The following is a 13,301-nucleotide window of genomic DNA, read 5'->3' as shown; positions in this document are numbered from 1 at the left end:
GGGTCCCGTGAAGCTTGGCAGGCCTGCGGGAAGCCAGGTAGCCCGGGCTTGCGGGAGCCCAAGTCGGCTGCATTACCCACCATGCCTCAGTACACGCGCACTCTTGCGTGTACGTCGAGGCAGGCTGACCTGCATGAATGGTTGCAGAGGAGCTAGGGGCAAGCAGGCTGCAAGGGGAATTTGTACACCTCTAGCTGTAGACCCCGCTCAGTCGATTGCCAGAGTCGAAGATGTTGCCACTGAGTCAGACAGAACGCTCCAATGCTAAATACTCTGGAAAAACACATTCCCTTGAAGATTCCAGCAGTACAAAGCAAGTTGACGGACAAAGTTCTTCATTGTCAGACACGCGAAGTGGTTGCAAATGTCTACCAGTGCACGAAGGAAGTAGCTGCGCTAGGTGCTCCATTGAAACTTAGATCCACACCGAAACAAGTGCTGAAACAACTGGTGAGGCAAGACAGAAGTGGAGAAAGATCAAGAAGATGAATCCTCAACATATTCAACACCTCAAAGGAAAGCCACACAAGATCTTGCAAGGCCAGTTTAGACAATTTTAATAAACAAGTTGTTTTCCACGTCGTGAATAATTTCCACATTACAGATAAAATAAGACTCACTTTAAAGGAAATCCATAAAAAACATCGGAGAGTTTAATAAATGTCGAAGTAAATTAAAAGACACTTCATAAAATTCTTCGCATTCTAGGATTTAGCTGGAAGAAGACGGCGACTAACCAAAAAGCTCTCCAGGAACAAAGCAGCACCAGGGCGAAACGAACTGCTTACTTAAAAAGTATCCGAGAGAACAAACATCAGTGTCGTCCAATTGCCTATGTGGACGAAACATATGTTCATACTTGTCGCGCAGCGTCGTACTGATGTAGTGACAATTCACTACAGGGTCTGTTAAAAATTGTTTTGAACCGAAGCAACATCCATGCTGGCGGGGAGGACGGTTTTGTAACGAATGTCTACATAAGGTTCAGATCTGGCCAGTAATCAGAGGATATTCGCAACGACGTAGACTTCCCACATTATTGGAAGTGTCTCAGGGAGTGGTTAACATGTTGTCGACTATCCAATACAGTGCTCTTTACAGATAACGCCCCATATCACAATAAATAACCGACTCGTGCTCGAACATCAAACTCCACGGGAAGAGAAATGGTCCTGGTTAAGACGGGAATTCGTTTCCACAAGGGCATGCTGAGATCCCAGTTGTATTTATTGATAAAAATGAAGAAACCAGGCCACATCACTTATAAAACAGACGCTGTTTTAACCGAACATGTTCGCAAAGTGTTACAACTTCCTCCATACCAGCCAGAATTGAATCCTATAGTGCTGATAAGCGCAAGAGTCCAGAACGGCGTTTCTGAACGTAATATGACATTCAGAATGGACTCTTGGATGAACAAATTTCTACCATAAGGAAAGAAGATTGGAAGATGTGCTGTGAGTACATACAGAAAACTGGAAAGCAATATATTTCAAGTGAAAGTTTACTAAACCAAACACTGGAGATAATATTAAAGGTGAGGCTAGGACAGACTAGAGTAGTGACAGACACAATAACAGAAGCAATATTGATAAACATGACAGTGAATCAACTGATAAAGCCAGTGGAAACGGAACGACACGGCTACTAAAGTTAAAAAAAACCTAAAGATGCTAATCCAGGCGGATATAAAATGAATGTGGGAAACGGAAAATACTCAACGCGAAAATGAATATTTGGCCCTCTTTGACTGCCGTCTGAAGGAGATCTTAGGATCTCTTAATGGTGATTTTACCTCCTCGTTCTTGCTCTTTAACATATAAATTACAACATAAACTAAAATGAATGATTGAGGGAACTAGTAACTACTAAACGATAATTGTTATATCTGCTTATACATTTACTGTAGATTAAAACCCCTTTACAGAATTACAAATGTTTATATATCAATATGGAATGAAGATATACAAATGGATTTCCTAACTAATATGATTGATCAGTTGCCCAAATCTGCCCCTTTTTATGGCTATCCGATCTGATATAAATAATGCGAGTTGACTGACATCAAACACTAGAAGACAATACTTTCAAAGATGATCTACAGTGGTGTGCAACCTCAGTGGAAATAAAATTTACGTGATTGTACCTGTTTAGCTTTATAGCCCCAATAAGCCAAAGCAGTTAGCAATATCATCATATGTACTGCGTCCAGTTCGTCGGAGTGATGGTTCTCGTACACGTCTGTAATGATGAAAGGACCTCAGCCAAAAAAATAAATCTCTTTCAAACACTAGGACGGCAGAAGGCGGTCCTCTATTATAAAAAGGTCTCTAACCACTATGGGACTTAACATCGGAGGTCATCAGTCCCCTAGACTTAGAACTACTTAAACCTAATTAACCTAAGGACATCACACACATCCATGCCTGAGGCAGGATTCGAACCTGCGACCGTAGCAGCAGCGAGGCGCCTAGAACCGCTCGGCCACAGCGGCTGGCGACTATTAAAACCTAATACTGTCTTCTCCGCTCTCTGTGCTACAGACAAGAAACGCGAACTCCCAGCCACAAGGACGGAATTCAGATAACGTCTCTACGTGAGTGTAGACAGAGGACGTTCTCTCAATCACTGAACGCTGCGTCCTCAACGACGACTCCCTACCCGGAGGCGAAGTGCAGAATCGTATAAGTTCGCAACAGTACAGTGCCTAATCGTTCTAAGTATAAAGTCTCCTGAGAGTAGGGAGACAGCAAGTCCGTCTGTACCAACAAAAGCTGATACTGAGCGACCCTCAAGGCCGGGCGCTCAAAACGGAAAACCTCTTCCCTCGACCGCTGGCTTCCCAGCAAAACTCTGTTCCCCTCCCTCGTAACTCAGAAACCCAATCATACGAGGTGCATTCAAGTTCTAAGGCCTCCGATTTTTTTTCTAATTAACTACTCACCCGAAATCGATGAAACTGGCGTTACTTCTCGACGTAATCGCCCTGCAGACGTACACATTTTTCAAAACGCTGACGCGATGATTCCATGGCAGCGGCGAAGGCTTCTTTAGGAGTCTGTTTTTACCACTGGAAAATCGCTGAGGCAATAGCAGCACGGCTGGTGAATGTGCGGCCACGGAGAGTGTCTTTCATTGTTGGAAAAAGCCAAAAGTCACTAGGAGCCAGGTCAGGTGAGTAGGGAGCATGAGGAATCACTTCAAAGTTGTTATCACGAAGAAACTGTTGCGTAACGTTAGCTCGATGTGCGGGTGCGTTGTCTTGGTGAAACAGCACACGCGCAGCCCTTCCCGGACTTTTTGTTGCAGTGCAGGAAGGAATTTGTTCTTCAAAACATTGTCGTAGGATGCCCTTGTTACCGTAGTGCCCTTTGGAATGCAATGGGTAAGGATTACGCCCTCGCTGTCCCAGAACATGGACACCATCATGTTTTCAGCACTGGCGGTTACCCGAAATTCTTTTGGTGGCGGTGAATCTGTGTGCTTCCATTGAGCTGACCGGCGCTTTGTTTCTGGATTGAAAAATGGCATCCACGTCTCATCCATTGTCACAACCGACGAAAAGAAAATCCCATTCATGCTGTCATTGCACGTCAACATTGCTTGGCAACATGCCACACGGGCAGCCATGGGGTCGTCCGTCAGCATTCGTGGCACCCTCCTGGATGACACTTTTCGCATTTTCAGGTCGTCATGCAGGATTGTGTGCACAGAACCCACAGAAATGCCAACTGTGGAGGCGATCTGTTTGACAGTCATTCGGTGATCCCCCAAAACAATTCTCTCCACTTTCTCGATCATGTCGTCAGACCGGCTTGTGTGAGCCCAAGGTTGTTTTGGTTTGTTGTCACACGATGTTCTGCCTTCATTAAACTGTCGCACCCACGAACGCACTTTCGACACATCCATAACCCCATCACCACATGTCTCCTTCAACTGTCGATGAATTTCAGTTGGTTCCACACCACGCAAATTCAGAAAACGAATGATTGCACGTTGTTCAAGTAAGAAAAACGTCGCCATTTTAAGTATTTAAAACAGTTATCAATCTCGCCGCTGGCGGTAAAATTCCATCTGCCGTACGGTGCTGCCATCTCTGGGACGTATTGACAATGAACGCGGCCTCATTTTAAAACAATGCGCATGTTTCTGTCTCCTTCCAGTCCGGAGAAAAAAAATCGGAGGCCTTAGAACTTCAATGCACCTCCTATTACAGTGTGGCTTACGCGCGAATCGTCCACTTCTCCGTCTGACTTCGACGAATGTACAGAAACATGCTAGACGGCAGTGGCGTGTGGAATGTCACTGGGGACAGGAATGGCATCTGATACTGTTTTCGGACGAATCCAGAGTTTGTTTGTTTGAAAATGATGGCCGCATTTTGGTTCGCCGCAGACAGTGGGAGCAGCGTTACACTGACAGCATTCGCGCAAGACGTACAGAGCCAACTCAAGGCCTTATTGGCGCGGAATGCTGCTGAGTACAACCACAAATGACAGTTGGTGCGTGTCCAGGGCACTGTGACCAGTGTGACCTTTGTGACTAACATCCTGTGGGCCGTAGTCATACCTTTCCTGCACAACACCCTGCGGAGCAATTTCCAGGAAGGCAATACACGACCATTCTTTGCTGTACGAACGCGTGCTTTCTTGGTGTCACAGGATGTCAGCCTTTTGCCCTGGTCCACCAGATCATCAGACTGATGAAGTTTGGAAACAATGGGTGCAGCGCTGTGACCCTATGCCAAACACCACAGATAAAGTTTGGAACAAGGTGAATGCAGCATGGATGACCACACCACAGGACGTCAACACAAGCGTCGATGTCATCGTGCATGGAACGAGCGGACCCTGTCCTTACTAGGCAACTGGACACGTGCTGAACCAAGGTGACCGAAAAGCTAATCACTTCTGCCGAACATATAATGTACATTTTTTGCGACTATGAACATCCTAAATCTAGTCGTTCAAGGTGTCCTGTTTTTTTTCTGAACATATGTTTGTAATGTGCAGTTGCTGATTACGACCAATTGTACGTTTCACATGGGTATGCGTGTGAAATAAACCGGCTTATATTTTCTTATGCACTCTAGCCCCTTTATTCAGTTAAAACTTCTGGGGTGAGAGGCCGTGGTCGATGTATAAAATTTCCACCTAACGTTTCGTCTCCATCTGCGGGAGGCTTCAAAACGGAAGCTTATCCACCCAGACTATATGGACTCCCAAAGGTACATAAACCACAGGTCCAGATGAGACCGATTGTGAGTGCTATAGGATCTCCAACGCAAGAGGTGGCCAGATATCTCACCTGCTTGCTGCAACCATACAAAAAAAAAGGGGTAGGGGGCAGTAGCCGGCCGACCTCAGAAGATGCGTCCCGCAGATGGAGACGAAACGGTAGGTCGAAATTTTATTCATCGACCACGGCCTCTCAGCCCGGAAGTTTTAACTGAAGACAATACCGGCCGTGAAAGCCTACATTGTATGGCTAGCCCCTTTGTTTGTCCGTTAAACTGCAATCCCTCTTCCTTTTCCTTGCATTTCCGCTCCTGAGCATACTAGTGCCCTCGTCTACATGAAGTGCATACACAGGGTGTAAATGGTAACAGTTTGCTACGTACCAACGTACCACAGCCGGAGCAGGTGAAATCGAAACTAACACTTTGATATAGGACAGTTGTGGCCTGTCAAGCCGAGGAGCATCCTCAACTTGGCCTAAAAAAAGCCACCTAAACTACAGCGCATGCGCAGCGAGAGCGATTTTGAACATCCTCCCAATCTCTTACACTACCGTTGTAGTCTGCTATTTCGTTAACATCATTAAATCTCCTCCGAGATTAACTAAAAAAAGACGTTTGTAAACATTATGGAAGAACTAAATATGAGGGTAATTCCAAAAGAAGTGCACACTATTTTTTTTAAAAATCTATCGTTTATTCTACATGTTTGAAAATTTTAAAGTGTGTAGATACATCCTTTAGGAACAATATTTTCATTTATCCACATAATTTCCATCCCTCTCAACTGCCTTACGCCATCTTGGAACCAGTGCCTGTATACCGGCACGGTAAAATTCTGGACCAACCTGTTGGAGCCACTGTTTGGCAGCGTGCACAAGGGAGTCATCATCTTCAAACCTTGTTCCACGAAAAGAGTCTTTCAGTTTCCCAAAGAGATTATAGTCACATGGAGCCAGGTCAGGACTGTAAGGCGGGCGTTTCAGTGTTGTCCATCCGAGTTTTGTGATCGCTTCCATGGTTTTTTGACTGACATGTGGCCGTGCATTGTCGTTCAACAGCAAAACATTCTGCTTTTGCCGATGTGGTCGAACACGACTCAGTCGAGCTTGAAGTTTCTTCAGTGTCACCACATATACATCAGAATTTATGGTGGTGCCACTTGGCACGATGTCCACAAGCAAGAGTCCTTCGGAATTGAAAAACACCGTAGCCATAACTTTTCCAGCAGAAGGTGCGATTTTGAATTTTTTTTATTGGGTGAATTTGCATGATGCCACTCCATTGATTGCCTCTTCGTCTCTGGTGAAAAATGATGGAGCCATGTTTCATCACCTGTCACAATTCTTCCAAAAAATTCATCTCCACGATTCTCGTACTGTTCCAAAAGTTCGCTGCATACCGTTTTTCTTGTTTCTTTGTGAGCCACTGTCAACATCCTGGGAACCCACCTGGCACAAACCTATTTTAACGCCAACACTTCCAGTATTCTGCAAACACTTCCTTCCCCTATCCCAACGTAGCGTGACAATTCGTTCACTGTGATCCGCCTGTCAGCAGTCACCAATTCGTTAACTCTCTGCCCATTGTCTGGAGTGTGTGCAGTAAGAGGCCTGCCGCTGCGATGACAATCCTCAATTTTTCCCTGCCCGCTTTCATCACGTAACCTGCTTGCCCACCGACTAACTGTACTGCGATCGACAGCAGCAACTCCGTACTCTTGTGGATGTTTCCCACTGTCTCGTTTTCAGAGCACAGGAATTCTATAACACCACGTTGCTTGTGACGAACATCAAGTGTAGCAGCCATCTTGAAGACATGCTGTGACGGCGCCACTCACGGGAACATGTTGAACTAAGTTAGAAAACAAGCGGGAAGGATGTATGTACACACTGTAAAACTTTCACACATGCAGAATGAAAACTGTATTTTTACAAAAATAGTGTGCATTTCTTTTGGAGTGACCCTCGTAAGTTTAAAAGTCGTTCTAAAGCTAACCGTCACAAGCACAGTAATTAGGTAGAAGGCCAGAGAAACAAAGGATTTAAATATTAACTTGATTCCGTGAAAATTCACAATATTATGAGGTAAAATTTATTCAAACGTCAGTTTTACGTATTGTAACTGCAAGAACAAGAGGTTTTCAACATTCAAGGACAATTTTAAAGAGATAATGAAATGAAATCGAGCGGTGCAGATGCGCTGTAGCTCTGGATTTAGTAGGCCAGTTTGAGTTTTGTTTCGTAGCGTGATACACCATAAGTGTGTACAAAAGTTGGTATAAATATATGTAATGTAACGTCTGTAAGTAGACGACAAGATTTGTTATTTGATTACGAGATCTGCCATTAGCCCTGATGTTCGTCACAGTCTTGTAATACGTAGGAGTCCTGAAATGAAACACACTGATTAGCAGAAAACTTGTAGCCACGTGCATAATAACGTCTTGGTCCCCCATTTGATACACAACGCGGCAGCGATTATGTGTAGTATGGCTTCAACAAATTCTTGCTAGTTTCTCGCGTATCTCCTATATTCGGGTTAGTGGGGGCGCAACTGTGTTCCAAAGAGTTAAGAACAGGCAAATTTGGCAGTCAAGATGTCAGAGTAAACTTACTATCATGCTCCTCAAATCATTCTTGATAGGGACAATAGTCGCACTGGAAGATGCCACCTCTGTCGGGGAGGACATGAAGGAATCGTCGGATCTGCAACAGATCGCCCCCCTACCTTACACAGAGGGCGAGACACTGACCACCGCCTTCTGCGATATATAGACTTCCAACATTTTGTTGCCGACTGATGGTTTCAGCGTCCTCCAATCTCTTTGCCAAGGTGCTCACGATAGTAGAACACGAACAGCCGACAAGTTTCACTGTCTCCAAGATGATAGTTCTCAGGCGCTGTGGCGTAACAATCTGCCCTTTGTCAGAATCACTTATATCTTTGGATTTCCCCATTTTCGGCCCGTATCGTCGCTAACATGTTTCCTATTTGTCTCCACTCTGTTTATACGTGGCTTAGCGGGAGTAACTGCAGATAATTTTATTGGTGACGGAGAACAGTGCACTGAACAACATTACATAAGTACCGATATTTACTTTATTTGCAGATTGATAATTATTGCTATTAGGAACCCGCTGGGGTAGCCGAGAGCGCTAACGCGCTGCTTCCTGGACTCGGGTAGGCGCGCTGACCCCAAATAGAATTCGCCTGGCGGATTAACGACGAGGGCCGGTGTGCCGGCCAGCCTGGATGTGGTTTTTAGGCGGTTTTCCACATCCCACTAGGTGAATACCGGGCTGGTCCCCACGTTCCGCCTCAGATACACAGCTCGTAGACATCTGAACACGGGACTGCTACGGTCGCAGGTTCGAATCCTGCCTCGGGCATGGGTGTGTGTGATGTCCTTAGGTTGGTTAGGTTTAAGTAGTTCTAAGTTCTAGGGGACTTATGACCTAAGATGTTGAGTCCCATAGTGCTCAGAGCCACATCTGAACACATTCACACTATTTCATGGACTCCACTAGACACAGTTGGGGTACACAAATTCCATCCTGGGGGGTACGGGGTGGCGGCAGGAAGGGCATCCAGCCACCCCTTAAAATTCACATGCCAAATCCGATTAACCATGGCCGACCCTGTGTATCTGCAGGACAAGGCGCAAGCAATAGAATTATTGCTATTAGGAGTGATATGCTTTTAGATTGTTTAGCACAAGTGCAAGGGCAAGCCATTAGTGGTGTTGAATTGTGGACCAGAAAGGTTAGTCTATAATGCATGCGTAGTCCATTCATTGGTGCAGTTACAACTGTGCAGAAAACATCATGTCCTAGAAGACTGCCTGCCTCCTGCATTTAGTTTGGAATATGACGTACTAAACTACCAGCCCACTATCAGCCTAGAGTGTCGGATCAAACTTTCACTACTTCTACTGCCGTTTCCCAGTTCATTTGCATCAACGTGCCCCTTATCAGTCCAGATATTCACTGACTGCTCCAAAACAGGAGAGGGCACCAGCTTACCTTACTCCTGCGAGATCCACTACCTTTGGCTATATTTAAGCTACCGACGGAAACCAGCATCTTCGCAGCCGAAGTCCTTGCAATTAAGGAAGCCCCTCAACATGCGGAAAATCAGTTCAACGACATCCTTATTTTCACGGATTCGAGAAGTGCACTGGAAAACACTACACTACACTACACTACACTACACTAACACTAACCGTCATGTACTCGACGTAATTAAGTTACTCTATCAGTGTGAAATTCACCACAAACGTGACCAGTTATTATGGATCAAGGGACATTCTGGTACATGATGTAACGAGAGGGTGAACCACCTGGCAAAATAAAGTGTGACTGATGGTCAACCTCATTATCCCTGCCTTCGACATAGAGAGTTTCTTACTGGCGTTCAGAAACAGGTTCATCAAGGAATGTTCACATACGTGGGAGATCTCACAACAATCCAAAGGAAAACATTACGCCACGATATAGCCGAGTATTCCGCGATAAACCTGGTTTTCCAAAATCCAGCTATCTAGACGTCAGTATAACGCACATCCGGCCAGGCCACGGCTGTTAACCTTCACATCTTTGTAGGATGAAAGTTCAGCCATCTTCGTACCGCGAAACTACCCAACTCAAATTGCAGACCTCAACCACATAATACTAGGATGTTCACGCTATGACAGAGAATGCCGCAAATTCCTTAAGGCCTTGATCAGAGCATGTATTCCTCAGCCTACACCTATGACGGAACTGTTGCGACACAACGGACTATTTCAGTGTTCCTCATTTTCTGCAAGAAGAGGCTATCCAGCTATAAATCAAAGGTTGCAACGTAATAAGTTGTGATACATGTACTGTGTTGAGTGCGTCAATGTAAGCTGTACCATGAAGTCTACTTGTAATTAATGTAGTTTCTAATGTGTATGCTGTATATGTGATATGGTATACCAAATCTGTAGTTATTCACTTCTCTGGCTAATTGGTTAATGCCAAAGGCCAATAAATTGTATATACAATATATATAAAGAAATTTAAATCACACACGAAAGAGCCCGCATACAAGACTTTCGCTCGACCAGTTCTTGAGTAATGTTCGTCCTTCTGAGATCCTTATGAAATGTGAGTATCGAAAGACAAGCACTGATGTTATCTGGATTTAATGGAAGAAATTCAAAGGAGAGTGTCGGGATTCGTCGCATGATTATGTACTTAGCTTTAGAGTCACAGAAATGCAAAGTTAAACCCTTAAAATTAATACGTTGAGTGTAATGGTTTGACTTACCATCGAACTTCCGATTGCCGCATCCCGGAATAAGTCGACAGGTTTAGCACTTGCTCCATGGTTCATTTTGCAGAATGTGCATTGTTACTGTATCAGAAAACTTGCTTTATACGGATATTTGTCGACAGTTTTCCTTCCCGTGAATACCACTCATGAATTGAGGCGTAAGAGAATAGGGGGCTGGGAAGTTATTAGCACACTACAGCCGGCCGAGGTGGCCGAGCGGTTCTAGGCGCTATAGTCTGGAACCGCGCGACCGCAACGGTCGCAGGTTCGAATCCTGCCTCGGGCATGGACATGTGTGTGATGTCTTTAGGTTAGTCAGGTTTAAGTAGTTCTAAGTTCTAGGGGTCTGATGACCTCAGAAGTTAAGTTCCATAGTGCTCAGAGCCAGCACACTACATACTGCCTGATAAATATCGTTTGGTGGATTTCGGAGTACGATTTTTTTCATCCGTGCCTCGGAGCTTCTCAAGTGTTTCACAGTCTCACACTCTCTGCTGCGGCCAGAATCCACGTACTTTTGTCGATGTGGGGCGCGCGAGACAAAGTGCGCTGAATGGAAAAGTTTATTGGCGGATTCGGATGAATACTCTGCTCTGCTACACAAAGAGAGTCACCTACACAAGGGTCGGCCACCTCGTTTTGACTCGTGAGACAAGGTTAAACTTCTTATAATTATTATAATACCAAAGTCAGTAATTAAAAGTCCTGTAGTTAAGTGACTACTTTCAGGAAAGATTCTGAGACACAATCCGGACGATAGGGTGACGCCAGAACGAGCGTTCGGAGACGTACTTGATAGACGCGAGTGTGAGTGCACGCGTGAGTTGTGTGTACTGTAGGAAGCCCGGCCTCTGTGACACGGAGTTGTTAACTGCGTGATGCGAAGGGCATTACGAGTATTGCCAGATGTACGATGTTCCAACGACATCAAGATCCTGCCCCATAATTGGTCATTGCTAATCAAAGTATGCCTGGAGTATTACATGGTCGACAAACCCCCATGAACGTGTCTCGATTTTTCTTCCGTATTGCTTCCATTATCAAGCGTCATGTCAGGACTACTTTCTACGAAAGTGCCTAAGCAAAAATCTATGCCCAAAGTCAGGGAACGCACTTAGACTTCTCTCAGCTTTCCGTACTTCACTAAATAACTTGGCTGATCGCTCAGCATCACCAACTCCCGACTTATGAACTACACTACGAAATTACCATGCCGGCCGGGGTGGCCGAGGGGTTCTAGGCGCTACAGTCTGGAACTGCGCGACCGCTACGGTCGCAGGTTCGAATCCTGCCTCGGGCATGGATGTGTGTGATGTCATTAAGTTAGTTAGGTTTAAGTAGTTCTAAGTTTTAGGGGACTGATGACCTCAGAAGTTAAGTCGCATAGTGCTCAGAGCCATTTGAACCATTTTGAAATCACCATTTCCATTCCAGAGGGCACACGATTTCACCGCCCGCGAGTTGCCGATTCTTCTATTTCGCGAGCTCCAAACCGTTTCACGATATTGCTTAACACTGAGCCTTTTGAGCAGAATAAAGGCATTTTTATTAACCTTTTCCTGCTCCCACGTAATATTCCTTTGTAGGGTATTGTTTTTTGGTGGATTCTTTAGGACTTCCTCTACAATGAGTGTTGGGAACACCGGCTGTTCTGCGGAAACTACTCGTCCTTAAAATCCACCTAGTCGTTTCCAACCAGCACCCATTTACGAGGAATCGGGAAAGACCGCCACATAAACTACATGCTGATGAAAGCCGACTCAGCCGTAGCCACAGGAGGAGCACATAAGCACGGCCACGAAATGGCATGTTACAAGATGTAAATGTGTAATTAGCTGCGCATTTGCCAGAAGCAGGTGTGTACACTTCGGGACTGTTCTGTGCATAAAGAAACAAAACGGGGGCGTAACAAAATTTTGTTGCTCTTAATAACAAGCAGTGTACCATCAAATTCTTGTGTACAAAGCTCGTGAAACCAACCGAGTTTTACCACGCGCTCCTCTTCCAAAAACAAGGGACGTTTACGCCGAAGCCGCCTTTGCTTTGGTTAGTGCGCGTACGAGAATTACACGCCAGCGATCTCTTTCGCCTGTCCCGAGATAATGGTCCGTAATTACGGCACAAAGGAATGGAAATGAAGCGCCGGGGTCCCCTTTAACAAATGCAATAACAGCAGGCGCCCAGCGGGCCGGGCCCCGCCGCAGCGTGCTGTGCTGTGTTTTGCGCTGACGATGAGCCAGGTAAACCGCAACCCGCGGCCGGACAAATGTTTGCCCGCCGCACATGTGATCGGCTCTCAGCCGCAGGCGCCACCGCCGACCCCGCTTTCACAGGTAATCACCGGAAAACTCAACTCGCCGTTTTTCCGGGTGCACCGACAGCGGGCCACTCCCTACTGGCCGTTGCTCTCTGCCCGAAACCACTCCACAGGGCTGTGGCTAACATTCTTCCATTTGGCCAGTTGATGTAAAACAACGAGGCGTGCTTTTAAAGTAAGTACCGTTTTGAAATTAAAAAAGACGTGCTAAAATATCTCAATAATTTTATTTTTACATGAAAGCCTGTACCTTTGAACTGCGATTTATTTTCAAAGAATATTCTTAAGAATTTAATAAGACTAAAAACAGCCGACCAGTTGCAATGGATAAAGAAATCTTTACCTAGGTTTCGACAGATTTAAATCTGTCTTCTTCAGAAGGTGGCAATTTTATATTAGTATGAAATGATGTATCATCGTCGTTTTTACAAATATCTGCATAGATCC

The sequence above is a fragment of the Schistocerca cancellata genome, chromosome 3 (assembly GCF_023864275.1).
Source record: "Schistocerca cancellata isolate TAMUIC-IGC-003103 chromosome 3, iqSchCanc2.1, whole genome shotgun sequence".
NCBI lineage: Eukaryota > Metazoa > Arthropoda > Insecta > Orthoptera > Acrididae > Schistocerca > Schistocerca cancellata.
This window is presented reverse-complemented; position numbering follows the sequence as displayed.